This window comes from Pteropus vampyrus, unplaced genomic scaffold, assembly GCF_000151845.1.
Source record: "Pteropus vampyrus isolate Shadow unplaced genomic scaffold, Pvam_2.0 Scaffold170, whole genome shotgun sequence".
Lineage (NCBI taxonomy): Eukaryota > Metazoa > Chordata > Mammalia > Chiroptera > Pteropodidae > Pteropus > Pteropus vampyrus.
Window position 1 is genome coordinate 22,764 of NW_011888951.1, and position 16,897 is coordinate 39,660.

General features: G+C 42.3%; 1 protein-coding gene and 1 pseudogene across 1 annotated transcript in view; both read left to right on the forward strand.

Moving 5' to 3' along the window:
* Positions 1–16,897, forward strand: part of DAB1 (DAB1, reelin adaptor protein) — a 245,857-nt gene that overhangs the window by 7,283 nt on the left and 221,677 nt on the right.
* On the forward strand, positions 703–821 carry LOC111745932 (annotated as a pseudogene).

Sequence of the window (16,897 nt, forward strand, 5' to 3'; positions counted from 1 at the left end):
TTCTTTCCCTGCTGCCCCTCTCCTGAAGGTGGTTCAGGCCACCTTCGTCTGAATGACCCTAGCACCCTCCTAAGTGGTCTTCAGGTGTTCAGTGTTATCCATCACCAAGCTCTTCCTGACAGTGCTCACTAATGTGAAAATCTGATCAGGTCTCATCTCTGCTTCGCGCTCTTCAGTAAGCAGCTCCTACTGCCCCCAGAATAAAGTCCGCACTGCTTATCGTGGCTTGAAAGAGGCCCTATCTGGTCTGACTCCTCCTTATCTTTCCAGTCACATCTCTCACCACTCTTCCATAATGATACACTGCTCTGTGGCTCAACTGAATTAATTTTAGTTCCCTGATCCTACCATGTAATTTTTCACATTTGGAATTTTGCAAATGCTTTTCTTCTCCCAGGAATACAATTTTCTTTATTCTTTTCAGAGCTTATTCCACTTTGCTTTAGTTCAAATTAGATATGACTTTCCCCAGAAAGGCTTTGGTGACTCATTACAACCCACCTATATGACCCTAGAGTATAGATCATAACTGGTCTGGGTGCTCTTAAAGCACCTCATTTTGCCCATCGTGATACATTATGTTAATTATCTTTTTATTCCTCTTTGTCACTCACTAGGCTGGGAGTTCTGTGAGTACAGGGACCGTGTCTGTCTTATTAACCACTTCACTTCTACCTCCAAGCACAATGTTGAAAGATTTAGGTCTATGGCCATGCCACCCTAAACAAGCCCGATCCCGTCTGATCTCGGAAGCTAAGCAGTGTCAGGCCTGATTAGTACTTGGATGGGAGACCACCTAGGAAGACCAGGTGCTGTAGGCGTAAAAAAAAATAATAATAATAAGGGATTGTAAGCTGACAAGATGTTTGCAATCTGTGAGGTCAACCAAAGGTTGCCTCGCTTAAAAAAAAAAGGAAAAGAAAAAGAAAGATTTAGGTGTGCAGCAATATTTGTTGAATGAATAAGTGAGTAAATGAATGACTTTAAGACTAACAGAGCCTCACCTGACTGGATTTGTGAGGAGTCTGTAGCATCTTGTAATTGTTCAAATCATCAGACTTGCTATATTTTTTCTATAATTGTTTGCTTATTTCTCTGTCTTTGCCACTAACTATAAGTTCAAAGCATAACACTCAGAACATTGTAGGTGCTTAGTCGATGTATATTGAATTACCATAAAGTGTGGAGGAGAATGATATGTACAAAGAGAAAGAAAATTTAAAAACACCAGCATCTCCCCTAAATGCTGGCTCTTGAGATTCTTATTATGTTGCACTGAAAATCCCTACCATTCCATGAACTACTTCTCCTTTTGTGACGTGTGTCTAGTCACGTCTGGTGCTGTAATTTAGCGTGATGTGGGCCATATTGGTAGTAAGAGCTGGAAGATTTGCCATATTAGTTCATCCCGCTGCTTCATTAAGCTCAGTGTGTTGCCTCTGGCACTGGCTGGGCCTGAATTTTAAGATATTTGGGACAACAAAGCCCTGAACATTAGCTCTCTTAATTCCTGTGAGTCAGGTAAGGGTACACACCTTCCTGGTGTTGGAGAGGCTTCATCTTTGCAGATAATCAGTAAATGCCTCAGAGCACAATGTTTTATTATCTGTGGATTTGCTAAGCAGATGATGTTCCCAGGAGTGCTAGAATTTCAGCAACCTCCTTCCATTACAGCATAGCTCCTAGGATGGTCAGAGTACATGTATTGCCAAGACGGAGCTCTCTGCCCAGTCCATCAAGAGAATACACATAGATAAAAGGCAGAGGACAGGATGGAGTGGAAGGGGAAGAACTAATGCCGGTTGTTCATTTAAGCTTTAAAACAACCTTTACGTAAGTATTGCCATTTTACTTGAGAGGCAGCTGAGGCTCAGGGAGGTGAACGGCTTGCCTGAGGCCACACAACTTGTTAAGTAAAGAGATTCATTTACACCTAGATCTTTTTGACTCCAAAGCCTGGCCACATGCTTATTATTAGACTAAGCTTCTCCCTACTGAATGGCGTGCCTCTTTCCAAACACCAAGTAATATGTACAGTGAAAGACATCTTCCTACAGATCCACTGGTAGCACCATTAGGTTGAGATAACCTCAGCAAGAGAAAGGAATGATGACAGAATATGGTGGAGTTAGAAAGGCTGTTAGAAAAGCACAGGAAGCCTTAGTTTTTCACCTCCCTTGCCTGTGGCATGTGGGAGATTGTCACATATAAGGGCATCACTTGATTGAGAAGGAAATGTTTATCTTTCTAAGGATGCCAGTTATTTATTTTATTTTTCAGATATACAAAGGTAAAGACCAGGTGAACTTGAAGGATTTTGACTGTGCATGAATCGAAATGCATTTCTAGATCTGTTTGGAACAAGCACTCCAATTTTGCAAATGCTCACTCTGAATATTATCATCAGTCCAGTTCACCTTCCAGTGGGCATCCCCACATCAGAAATAATAATAAAGATGCTGGTGATAAGGTAGCTACTTTCTATTTCTATTTCTACTTTCTACATCAGGCAATATATTCAAATGTTTACATGTTATTTTCTCAATCAGAACAACCCTTTGAAGTAGACCCTTTTTCAAACAGCTCCATTTCACGGATGAAGAAATGGGAATTGGAGAGTTGAGACAAAGTCAGTGCTCTAACCCCAGAACCTATGCTCTGAATGGCACTGCCGTTCTGTCTCGCTCATCCATTCAGCAGATGGCACACATGCCAGGTGTACCTGGCACGGTAATTCAGAGCACATTGACCTGCTTGGCCCTCCCTGAGCATTCTTAAGTTTGCTTCAGCTCCCCTCTCAACCTGAAAACAGAAAACAAACAACAACAACAACAACAATGACAAACCCTGTATCTTATCTGCCTGTCAATGCCCACCGGATCTTCTGAGACCCAGCTCAGATGATGCTTCCACGAAGCTCTTCCGTAGCACTCTCCTCCTCCAGTTCGATTAAGCCTTCCTTTCCCCATGATTGTCAACATATTGTTTTAAAAACTTTTTAAAAACTTTTAAAATTCAAGTGAAGCTTTTATTTTTTTCTACCATCAATTAGAATTGTACTTATAAACCTTTCTTCCTTGCTAGATTGAGTCTTAAGTGAGACTTAATGTGAGGGACTGTGGCTTGTACATTATTATATTCTCTCAAAGTCGGGAGGAGGAGAAGACTTCCCAGTGGGAAAAAGGAAAAAATGACAGTAATCATGTGACTACTAAATGCAGCCAGAGAATACAAGAGATTTATGAGGTTGGTAATGCTCCCATTTTTCAGATGAGGAAACATACTCAGATAAGTTCAAAATCAGTTCAGGATCACCCATCATGTAAATAGAAGAACAAAAATTTTAAACTCGGGTCTAAATGATCCAAAGCATGGGATCTTTCTGTTATATCATGCTGTTTTCCTGCAGTGGTCATCGAATCAAACCTCAGCGAAAGCTCAGTTCCTAGGAGTCTGATTTCTGTTGTAAAGTAGTAGCAATAAATGTAATTTACTTTTTAAAAAGTTTTCTATAATATCACTGTAGATTCACTTCCTTCAGATTGGGAACTGTCATCACTTGACTCTTTTAGCCTCCCCTAGCTGGCACTATTGCTGTAGGGAGAACTTGCAATCTGATTGTTAAACCAGAGGCAAGAAAAGCCATGCAGGACCTCACATTGGAAGAAGCCCAGCAGATGATGAATAGCAGACCTGAATCTTATCATGTATTTCAGGATGATGTACGGGACTGTGGGAAACTGCCTTTGACAAATGTGCACGGGAAAAGGAATTATCTCCAACTATGAAAAATGTTCTTATTATGTGATCCTAAAAAGGATCAGGACCCCTATCATTGGGAAAATGATCATCCCCGTATCCCTTATTAACAGCGATATGGAAGTAAGTGCTAAAGACACTGGACGTCTTACTGAAGTTGTGATGGATAGCCATGAGTGCTGGAATCAGGTTGGACTTATGCACAGTAACTTGATGCTTGATAGCAGGTGGGAAGCGTGCAATGAAGCTAAAGTCGATTTTAGCCTGGCTTCACGAGGCTTTGCAAGACATACCTGCTATCTTAACTACATACCCAATGGCTTTTGGTCAGGCTGAAGATGTGATTAAATAGTGGAAGGAATGTGATATAAGTTTGTAGGAAATAAAACCCTTTCTATAGGGAGAAGAAAACTAGTGTGCCAGGCATTTTAAATATTTAATCTGATTTTATTTTCACATTTCACGTGCAGACTTAAGAGTGAAGAGATTCAGTGGCCTCCCTGGGGCAAGAAACTAGCAGAGTGAGGATTTGAACCTGAACAGTCTCATTTCAGAGTCTCCATGCTTTGTCGTCCATAGTAGCTTTAATAAATAACCTCCTGATTGGACTTCAAAATAGTAGAAATAGAAACAACTGAGTGCATATGTGAATGTGCCTACTGCAGCCTTGAGCATATAACGGATGTCCAAGAAATGCTAGTCAAATCAAGAATTGTCAATACAAATTAATTTAATTAGGGGCTGTGTAATGACTGTAGAGTTCTTTGAGTTCCTTCCTTTCTTCTCTCTCTCCCTCTTTCTTTTCGTCTTTCCTTCACTCCATTTTTGAGCACTTTCTAAAAGAAGGCAGAGTGCTGGCCACAGATCGTAAGCATGTCCCGGGTTTAAGGAATTTAAGATCTAATATGAAAGACAACTAAGAAGCAATTATATTTTGTTGCAGTAAGTCGAAATTCCAAAACAGAGATAACCAAGTGTCCAAGAACTTCCTAGAGGCTATGAGATCTAAATAAAGGTTTTTGGAGTTAAGATTTTTTTTTTTTTTTTTTTAGTTCAATGGATGCTTTGTGAAATATCTTCTATTATTATACCCATATGTCTGCCTATTAGATTTAAATCCTTAGTTGTCAAAAATAAATTCTACCCTGTCCTCCAGTGAAAGGAAGACCAGCAGATCAGAAATCTTACTCAGCAGCAACTTGCTCCCCTCTCTTCTAGAGTGAAAGCTCCTTCAAGTTATACACATATTTTATTCGCTTCCTATTATGCATAGAGCCAGGCACATAGTATGTGCTCATTAAGCATTGGTCGAACAATAGAATAGCCTATATTAGATAGGTAATTCTTTGGCCTTTGGCCTACATTTTCCTAGAATCGGTAATTTATATTCCATTAGTTTTCCTTTAATGTTTTAAAATAATGATTACTGTGGCTTCTCCTCCTGCTCTCAGATTTATAGATTGCAAATAGATTTTGTGTAATTTGCTAATGCTGGTCGATTTTAATGGCTGCTTTGAGTACTTTGTAGCAGATTCTAAAGTCACAGCCTAGCTTTGAGTGAGAACAGTTAACACTCAGGTATATTTTCTTTCAATCTTTTTGTTTTTTTCTGCGCACGAGTATGTACACACAAGCATGCAAACACATACATTCTAACTTGATCGTGCTCCATATTTAATTCTGCATTCCTTTTTTACCAAACCTTACAATTTAAGCCATTCCTATGTCATTCTAAATTTTTGCAATTATCATTTTAAAAGTGCTAAGTGATCTCATTTTCCTTAGCTTTTACTCAAAAAACCTCTCTCCTGGCCCTTCTGTCATTATTGCCATGTTTCAGTGGTCCTTTTCCAAATTTGCCAAATCTTGCTTAAGCTGTGGCATACAAAACTGCTTTCAGTAGTCAGTGATTCATTCTGTTTTCATCCTTGAACTGATGTACTGTTTATCTTCTGTGTTTTGCGGCCAGGCCAAAATCTTGCACTGAGGAGAAACTGAGACTTTGAGGTGGGCTCCCCTTTGCGGGTGTCACCAATGGGGACACCACTCTAGTAAAGCCTTGGAATTAAGATTTGCCAGTGGGTGCCTCTGAGCTCGAGTGATTTTTGCAGTTCAAACCTTTTAACCTCAGCTTATCAACTTTAATATGTTGTCCTGGTGCCTTGATTTTTTGGTTCATCTATTTTAATGTGATGAAATGTAAAAATGGAGCTCAGTTTTGTCCCCTCACAATGGCTTTAGGGGTTTTCAGCTGATAACCTATCTTTCGTCTGTTAAGGTTTCGAATTTTAAACAGCCCAAATACATTTTCCTGGTATCTGTCATCAAGTGATTAGTGCAACTATTTAGTTCTGGTCGTCCTTCCTATTCTTGGTAGATTTATTTTCTCTTCTTAGAATTCTACTGCCGCCTTCTCTGTCTGGGAGACTGGAGATGTCATTTAAACATTGCTTATTAGGATTCCATTATTTGTCGCTCATATACAGTCAGTTAAATCAAAAAGTCAGGCAGTGTTTTTAAATTGCAAATTTAAATGACAATTTATAGACCAGGTCTACTGGAAATTTTCTTTTCTCGTCACCTATCACCACTTGTGTGCATATAGTTTTATGCTCTCTCTCTCTCTCTTCTCTTTTTATCTTCTTGAGAGCACAGCACCCATATCCATCAGAAAGATAGAACTGCTTGCAATCAAACAAAAAAAAGGCACTAGATATCTTGAAAGAAAATGAAGACAAACACCCAATCCCAGACCTTACTTAAATATTAGTTTTCTTCCTCCTTCTCCCCCTCCCATGCCTCTTAAAAAAGAAACTTAAGTGTTGAAGCCCATAGTTTAGATTCAGATAAAGTAAACATTCACTGAGGGCCTGAAAATATGCTAGATACTGTTATTTCAGTTAGTCTGTGTGATAAACCAATGATAATGATGCTATTATTAGTAATATTATGACAGCTAATATTTATTGAGCACATACTACATCTCAGGCACTGTTCTGTGTATTTCATCGTAACTCATTTAAGATAATAATATGTTAATTTCTAAAAAAAAGAGGAAACTGAAATTCGTGAGAGGTGACTTGCTTGAGGCCCAAAACTGAGTTACTGATGGAGCTTCAGCTTCTGACTTAGAATTCTGTTCACCACACTAGCTTCTGTTTTCTGTAAGAAATCTTTAGTATCTCTATTTTATAAGACTGTGAGGCTAAAAAATCGTCTCACTATGCCTTGCTCAATTTCAATTTTTAGTAGATTGGGTTAGATGGAGTGGCTTTAAACCTTGAAATCACCCTCTTTAATCAGTCCATTTTCTCTGGGATCAGAGTAGATTGGCAAAGCATTATGATCTTCCAGTTCAAAGCTAAAGGATTATCTATCTCGATGAGTAAAATCATCTCTAAAATCCTTCTGAAGCCAGCTGCAGAGGTTGGTACATTTTAGAAAATGCCTGGTATACCCAATAACTTCAGTGATGAAAATTAATATAGGAAAATTTGCATCTGGAGGGCCCACTTTTTTTCAGGAAAAAATTGAGCTGATATTTATTGAGTGCTTATGAACTCTCATCTATGACTCATTTAATACTTCCTCATGGCACCATTATAAAAAGCATTTTTATTGATAAGAAAACTGAGGCTCAGAGAAGTTAGGCAATTTGTCCACATGTAGACAATGGTCCCACTGCATCCATCATGTCAGACTTTTTCTGCTCATCAGGCTTTAAAGTCAGCAGCAGCTGGAGGAGTTAAGGGCTGGTGGGATTCCAACCACACAGGGGAGGGAGGTGAAGACACGGGTAGATGAAAAGACTTATTCCTGCCTGGGAGCAAAAATGGGGAAAGAGTGAGAAGAAGCCAGGGAAGCCATCAGATAACAATACGGGTTTGACCCATAGTGAAAGACAGAGGGAAGGAAGGAAGGGGGGTGGAAGCATCTTAGATAAAAGCATTATGGAGTCCTTGAGCCAAAGTTGCTCACCAGAAGAACCCCATGTCCCCTAAGAATGGACTTATCTGAGTATCCCTGCCCTGCTTTATCACTGGCTGGGAGCAGCCTGTGGGAAGAGTGGTCCTGGTGCAGATGTGGAGATGGATTTTTGAGTGCAACATTTTGGGTACTTGGTTAGTTTGTTCCTCTGCAATTGGAAGTCTACAAGATGCATTCTTATGGCCTCCACATTGCACTAAACTGATACCCAAGATATCTAAATGTTACGGATCGCTATGAGATGTCCTCTCTAACTTCTTCAGCTTGCTACCATTTGGTGCAAACTAGCAATTCAGATTCCTCTTTCCATGCCACCCTAAGTCCCTCAGGAAGGTAAATGAGGTTAAAGGTGGTGCTAATTGAAGTCGGGGCCCCAGACTCTCTGGCCAGGTAGTCCAGCAATCCCCAGGACATTTTGCCCTTTCACATCCTGTAAGCACTCACAACACGGGAGCCAATGCAGCTACTGGGTTGATAGCCCAAGAAGAAAGCCCTCTTAGTACCTAGCATTCTTCCCACGCAAACAAAAAGAGAATGCTCATTCCATCAACCCTGACCCCCACCAATGCCAGGAAGGCTGGGGAGGCTCATTTCTTAAACATCCTTCTGATGGACAACATGCATATGGCCTTATTTAAGTTAGCTCCGTGAACCCTCACGACAACCCCAGTGAGGCGAGTGTTTTTTAGAGTATAGCCTAGTGATTGTATTACTGTCTTCAGAATTACAAATTGATCAGTCACGGGTCTGCCAGTTAGTAATTAATCCATATGACCTTGGGCAACTTCTAAATCCTCTAAGCCTCCATTTCTTTACTTGTAAAACAGAAGTGATGGGATCTGTCTCTCAGGGAGCTAATTCATATGTGTAAGCGACCCAGCATGGTGTTTGACATATATGTAGTGGCATGCTAGTTTGCTGCTCTTGTTACTATGAAAAAAACCAAAGCCCAAGTATCGTGGTTGATTCTTGGGACCCTAAATTTTGTGAGAGGTGGACTGTGCAAGCCTGCGTGCATGCACCCATCATGGCCTGGCTCCCTGCTGGGATGGTGGTGGTGGTGGAAAGACACTCTGCACCTTTCCTGTCATCTTGGAGGCTACAACTTAATGGTCCAATGCCGTTTGTTGGTACTCAAGCACTACGTGCTACTTCACGGCACCCTGCTCAGCCTTCACGTTGCCCGTCCTCCAGAATCGTTTGTTGCTTAGAACAGAACTCACTCATAAAAGAAGCGATCTGCAAGGCTGGGCGTCTTAAGGGCCTCAAGCCCAGCACTGGAAAACCAGACACTGGCATGTACCCTCTCATCTCTCCAGGGCTGTCTTCTTTTGTTCTTTCCAGACCTGCTTCTCACTTCTTCCTCTGCAGCCGAGATTGCCTTGGTCACTGCATTCATGGCCAGCTTTACCGGCTTCTCCTTTTAAGAGCCCAACTAAGGCTGAGTCATCACAGTCCTAATCTCAGATTCTGGGCAGAGAAAATCTGTAAAGCTCAGTCCAGCTCTGACAGAGCTCACCTTTGGTTTGTTCAAGAATTAGGGACGTATAATGTGACAGTAGGTGTTACAGCCAACTCTGTGAGTGATAGGAGGGAATCAATATGCAAAGTAGTGAGGCACAGACTAAACACACAGCTGCCCAAAAAGATTCAGCTTAGATGTCACTTCTTCCAGGAAGCTCTCCTGGACCCAACCAGACAAGGATAGTTAGACCCTCCCCTGGGCTACTTGGATTCTGGGCACTGGCTTCTGTTACAGTAGTTCTCACAATGTGCTAGACTTTCCTCAACTCCACGTCCATCTTCTCATGAGGTCCTGTCTCCTGAGGGCAGGGACTAGACTTGGTTTCTCTTTGCAACCCCCACCTATAAGCCAGTGCCTATCACATAGTAGGTGCTTAGTTAAATGTTTACAAATTGAGTATTATTAGGGAAACAGACAAATAATCACACTGCAGAGTGAAAAGTACTCCCAGTCATGACAGAAAACAGTTGTTTTGACAAAAAACAGTTGTTAGACACACCCTGCCTCCCACCAAGGTGCGGTAAACATCAGTGAGGACAGAAGCAGAGCTGGATGTCTGCTTTTCATGTACAGTCATTGTCTGTGTTTTTGATCCCAAATTCCTTTAGCTTTTGAATCATAAAGAGCCTGCTGCAGCTACCACATAATAGCCATTTGGCACCCCATGCATTAACGCCAATTAGCCTGGGAATGGTAAAAACTTTGGGGACTTAATGAGCTGAGTTGGCACCTGTTCACTCAGCACCTCAGTCTGTATCTCTTGAGCTGCTTAAACTAACTGGATGGTGTCAGATTTAACCTTTTTTAGGGAAAGGCTTACAAAGGCGTTTTTCCTTTAGCTTTTCCCAGTTTAGATTGGGTCACTGGCGTAAAGATTTTGAAGTGACAGTCTTCAGAGCCCAGGCCTACACCGTACCTACCCCCCACCACTTCCACCCACCCCTAACCCTACCTATTAGAGCTGATGGTCTGAGACTAAGGTAGTGTGTTAGTCCTGGAGACAGCACAGGTGTGATGTTCCAACCTGTCTTTCGACTTTAAAGTAATGTGATAGTACTTGACACTCAGGTGCTCAATGAACATTGGTGGAGAAACTGTCACCCAGCACACTGCAGTGTCACCAGTGTGAGTGTCCGCTCCACGAGGCTACTGTTGTGACCAGGGCAGTATGACTGGCACCTCTGCCAGAACCTGGCACATAGTAGGTTCCCAGTAAATATTTGTCGAATGAATGAGCAAATGATGAATAGTAATTAAGAGCTCTAGCAGGAGAGAGATCTGGATTTGAATCTTGTGTCTGCCACTTCTAAACTCAGTGAACTCGGGCAGTTTACTTCTCTCTCAGACTCTGGTCCTTCATCCTTGATTGCAAAGAAGGCTTCCGTGGTTTAGGACTTAACTATAAAGCACTTGCTTAGCACAGTGGCTGGCACATAGTAAGTACTTACAAATAGTAGCTTTAGAAATAGAAAGTTCTTAGTAACTTTCATTATTAATGGGGTAACTTTAAATAAATTTTTTGATACTCACATCTCAATCTCTTCATTTATAAAACGAAGATACTCTGCCTGCTGTGCAGGGTTCTTATGTGGAATAATGTGACATGGTGCTCAGAGCAATGTGCCAGGGCTGGGCTCAGTGCTCAGTGACTGGTAGATGGTGTCATCACCAGTAGTAGGAGACCATAGGGGCTCAGACTGTGGCCAGCATCTCCCGGGCAGTGGGCAGGAGGAAGTGGGCAGCTTTGGAGGGGGGACTTGTCTGTATCTCTGGGATATGATGGCACTTTTGTGGGCAGACACACAGTGGCCTTTCCTTTGCTTTTTACCCTGAAAGAACTCAGGCTTTTCAAAGGGATCCTAGGCCATATTATTAGACTTTTACCCAGCAAGCTGTTCTTTTCAGAAGACTGACTTTCATAATTCTCATGACCAAATGCCAACCCTCCTTTACCGAAAAGCCCTTAATCCTTTGATCTTGTCTCAGTCACAAGAAATGATTGTCTGCTACCTCTTGCCATATATGATTTAAAGAGGATTACTGGGCAGTACCCTCATTCTATCACTAACCTTCCTCTTCCCCACCAGCCAGTCACTTTCTGGTCTGAAATTCTAGTCTCCCAGTCCTTGGAAAATATCCTTGAAAGAAAAGAGCTAAGCAATGTAGCCGGGGTGGAGGCAAGGAACACCTCAGGTAAGATGCTGAAAGGGATATTCCGAAAGGAAGGGAAGAGGGGATTGAGTCTGGATATACTATATTGTTAAGTGAAGGAAAATCTGTGTGATTAAGACCAGGCAAGCACACCTGGTCTCCTAGTCGACAAAGCATAACCATGGATGCCATTCTGCACAGCTCTTGAGTCAGCTCTGAGTGGGAGGGACCAGATATAACAACTCCAGTATGCTTTTGCAAAACAGGCACAGGGTATGTGTGGCTTGCTTGCAGTCACAGGGTGAGCAATGGCTTGTTTGAGACTGGATCCCAGTTTCTTCTGATGGCATAATGTTCTGTCAGCAGGAGCAAGGGCTACGAAGTAAGACAAGCCTGGTGTGGTGATCACTTGCCTGTTTGTGCTCAGATTCATTCTCCACTAGGCACGGCAGGGCATTCTGGGTATCTCATTGAGCAAATGCTTGCCGTCTCCACTTCCCTGAGCTTTCCAGACTAGGGACTTCCCCCTGGGTTCAGCCAGTGGGAGGCGCTAGTGGGGAAATGGAGGATGGGAGAAGGGAGAAGTCAGGGCACTTCTCCCCATCACTCTGCTTCTCACTGTGGCTCTGCTAGTCACCACGTCTCTTTGGCGGATCCAGGCCCTGTCAGAAGGCTCCTCTTTTATGGCTGCAGTCCTGCCTGCCACAGTTCTAGCCACCTCTCAGTGGATGGCCCCATCTCCTGTGTTCTGGTCACAATGCCTCCTCCTTTTCTTGATCTAAGGAGGCTGCTCTGACTAATCCTTAGATCACTTCCTTTTCCCATGGCTTTTCAGCTTTTCCAACACCATTGTAAGGGTTCCCCGCATTCAGTCCCCTCATTGAATATCTGGCAAGCACTCAATTTGTCTGATTGGCTCTTGACTGATCCTTTGTGTTTGAAATCTGGCTCCACAAGACACGAGAAATATAACTTTGGAGGAGCTACTTAATCTGCAGAGCCTCCTTATTCACCCAGAATTGGGATTTTAGAATTAGAGATTATGTATGTATAGAACCTAACTGAGGGCTTTGCACACAGTAGGTATTGAATGAGTGGCAGCTCTCATGTTCATACTACAAGTTATTTAAGAAATGTCTTTACTTAAGAAAGTAAAGACATCTCAAGGAAGAAACCTGGTCTTTTTATTTTTCAACTCCTACCAGAAGGTCAGACACTTAATAAACTTAATAAGTCAAGTTATTGAGAAAGTGCCAGTATCATTCCAGGCATTCCAAGATTTCCAAAGGAGGATTCAAAGAGAGTTTCCTGGATTTTCTAGTGCAAGTCTGTCAATGTTTTCACATTAGAAATCCATTTTAAATGTTAATTTGCTGTAAAGTTAAATAGAAAATACCCCAGGAACCCTTTGGAAGGCACTTGTTACAGCATCATCATCAATTGTTTCTGGTGATGGTCCAGTGCTTCTTCTCCTTCCCCAGACTAATTGTTCAGTGCTGAATGCTTTCACAGTTCTCAGTGATCATGGCTGCACCCCAGGCACACACAGGCTGTTCCCTGCATCAGAACTCTTGGAGGAGTGGCCAGATGTTCCTTGCTTCGGGGTGGGGAATTGTAAGGTTTTATTATTCACACTTGCTGAAAGTGTAAAATCTCCGATGGGCTCGTTGAACATGGGAAAATCCCCACATGTAAATATTTATGGATTATGAAATATTAAATATTTACCTCAACTTTTTAGAATTATAAATGACTTAATAAACTCTATGAGAAATTGAAATGGCTTTGTTTTAGAATGAACTCATATATTTGTTTCCCCAACTTCAATCTACTCTTTTAAGACCAGCAGCATGAGAGAGCATGGGGTGCCCATGAGAAAGATAGAGCTCTGCTTTTAAGCTGGGATTTGGTTCATTCTTCTAATTTCCCCTTCTGTGTTCCCTGATATGTTTTGGAGTGGACATATGAGAGTCAAATCCCTACCCTTCAGTGCTGTAGTTCTCCATTGTACTGTATAGTACAACCACCTGGAGCATTTGTCAAAAAACACATGGTCCTCCTCCAGACTCAATGGGTGGGCATCTCCATAGACAGTTCCTGGGCATCTCTAAGTATCGGAAGCTTGAACTGAGAACCGTGGGAGGTGTGTGTTTAAGGAGGCTGCCAGAGGGACAGTCGTGACATCACAGAGAGCACAAAGGCTTTGGAATAAGAGGCTTTGGTCCAGATCTGAATCTCACTTCTGCTGATGAATAGCTGCATACCTTGGAGAAAACCCTTCCTCTCCCAATTTCTATTTCCTCATCTTTATAACAGAGATAAAAGTACCTCTCTGTATTAGTTTCCTGAGGCTGCTGTAACAAATTATAACTGTCCTAGCTAAAAAAAGTACATAAATTTTCTCTCTTACAGTCTAGAGGCCAGAAGTCCAAAATCGGGGTGTCAGCAGGGTTGCCCCCGCTGTGGCAACCAAGCTAGATCATGAAAGGTGGTTAGAAGCTTATTAAACAGAAGGCAGGTGTGCGTGTGCTGCCTGAGATGCTCCATGTATCAAAGCATACGGAATCTCTAGAGGAGAAGCTGTTTCTTGCTGCTCCCAGCTTCTGGCGGCTGCTGGCGTTCCTCGGCTTATGGCCACATCTCTTTGTGTTGTCTTTACAAAGCCTTCTCTTCTGTGCGTCTCTTATAAGGACTCTTGCCATTTGATTTAGTACCCACCCAGATAACCCAGCATCATCTCATCTCAAGAACCTTAATTACCTCTGCAAAGACCCTTTTTCCAGGTAAGATCACATTCACAGTCTACACGGATTAAGACATGAACATATATTTTGGGGGCCGCCATTTAGCCCATTACAGTATCTAAAGGGCTGATGCTCTCTGTCACTGACAACAGTTCTGATTGGTTGGTACCCATGCCATAAGTTTACTTAAAACGAGTCTGCTTTGTGGACTTGTTGTGGATGACCAAAATTATATGCATGCACCTATGTGTCTGAGACAGAATAACTCATAAAACAGCTTCTTTTACTACAGAGTGATTATACACACTACTAATCATGTATTCATTAATTCACTATTCACTTAAATAACAGTTTATCGAGTACCTGTCTGCTATGTCCCAGTCACTAGCCAGGCCCTGAGGATGTACAATATAAAACAGAGTTTCTTTCCTGAGACACAAGCTGATTGTGAGGATAGACAATGAAACAACTGTATAAGTAATAAGTACCTTAATGAAGGTATTTACGAGGGATTAGAGGAATGATAAATGTACCAGGGAGATTGGAGAAAGCCTCACAGAAGAGGTGGCATTCAAGCTAGATCATGAAAGGTGGTCAGAAGTTTATTAAACAAAAGAAAGACATACACATGCCACCTGAGATGCTCCATGTACTGAGGCCTACGGAAGCACAGTGTTTTGGAGGGATGGTGAGAGATTCAGGATGCTGGAACACCGGGTTCATGTAGGGGAGCGACAGAAATGAGAGAGCCGTAGGAAACAAAAGCCAGATTTTATCTACTGCTCACAAAGGGAAAATATTATTAATCCCGTTTTACTAGGGAAGAAAGAAAAATGAACTCTCTCAGCATCACATTCCCGCTTATCAGGGAGACTTGTGCCCAGTTTTCTGCCTCCCCCGCTTTCTGATAGCAGGAGACCAGTATCCCTCAGTGCCCTTCTTCCATTGTCTGCTGCTGGTTCTTTGCTTGTTTTCTATTTCCTCTATATTGGGAGCCCTTTTATTCTAGGGGCCATGCCTTGTGGCTAGCACGTGCCCCTGGCCGGCCTTGTGTCTGAGACCCAACAGGCATTGAGCAAATCTTTTGAGTTTTATCACAGCAGAAATTCTGGCATCAAGTGGGAGAGCTGGATGAGATTCTTTGTGAAGTCCTCTCTAACTTCAAGCTTCTATATTGAGTTTGCTTACATGAGAAGGTGAGATTTTCTTTTGGGGTCAAAATCCACGGATACCACCTGGGACCTAGTGTTACTTATTTCTCCGGGGGCAGGGGAGTATTTCCACACAGAACTCACTCTCCATCTGTCACATGCTTTTTTTATTTGGTTTACATGTATAGATCTATTTACTTTTGCCGTCCACATGAGTGCTGCTTTTTCAATAATTCATAGAAATGTCGCACAAAATTAATCTACAATGAGAACTCGAACTTGACTAAAGCCAGAGCCCTGCTTGTAAATGTCTTTGTTACTGTCCCCATATCCGTTAGACCTCTTTTCAGTCTTTCTTATGTTCCGAATTCTCCTTTAAGAAGAGCCAGTTTGAGGAAATCATTAATCTCTGACAGTTGTGTAGATATAATTAAAGATATATGAATTTAAAAATACCTGCTATCTCAAATTACTTCCTAAAAGAGCAGGGAGGGTGAGAGAGAGAGTTCTATTTAAAATGTCAGATACAGACACATTAGGCCGGGTAGTCAAAGCACTGTATGTCTGTCACTCATGAAAACTGACAATTAGGTCCATAAATAGATTTTACAGGCTTCCACACAAGAACGCACATCCTGCACGTCTCAGCCGCATAAAGATGAGGAGCTCAGATGGCAGCCGCTGACTCATGGGAAAGGAGTAGGGATTGGGAGGTGGTGAATGAGACATTCAGAGCAAATTCAGTGTACCCGGGGGTTGGGTGTGAGGCTCATGGGTGGAGGGGAACCCATTGATAGATAGAGGAGAAGGGCATAGCATCCCGTCCTGGCTTGCCACACAGCACCCACATGGACTCTGGCCAGCCTCCTCATCTCCCTAGGTGTGGGTCTGTTTCCCCATCTGTAAAATGAAATCACTAACAGCAGTTTCAGCTATTTCCACTTCTAAGGGTTGCCAGGAGGATCAAATGAAGCTAGAGTAAAATTCCTTGGAAACTAAATAAGACCATGCATATGTAAGTCGTTGATTTGTTTTTACTAAGATTACTATTGTTGCTGACATTCACAGATGAGGTATTGATATATATACTCCAGGAAGGGATAGGATAGGTTATCAGAAAGCACGTTAAGACCAAGACATCAGGGAATCAAAGAGAAGTGCCAAGGAGGAAAACTGAACTTGTCGCCACCTTTGACGGCAGGAAATTAAGCCGCGTTCGTGAGTGAGAGCCTGGGAGGTAGGGAGACGAGTCCGGAGAACAGCATCTAGGGTCCGTGCTCAGGGGTTCTGGCTCTCTAGAGGTTCGACCTCGTTCAAGGCCTATGACACCTCGGACCCTCAGTCTCCCTTCCAGAAAATAGGGCACTTGATTCTATAATTACCTTCTCCGCAGGACTGATGTGAAATCAGATAAAATCCCAGATGTGCATTGGAAATCGTAATGCCAGCATGAAGGTTATGATTGAAAATATGATCATGATCAGATTGGAAAGGGGTCAGAGGCAAGTCAGGTACCCATCCTCCAGCCTGTCATTCATTCATTCACTGATCTCATTCAATAATCATGTTTAAGTTACTTA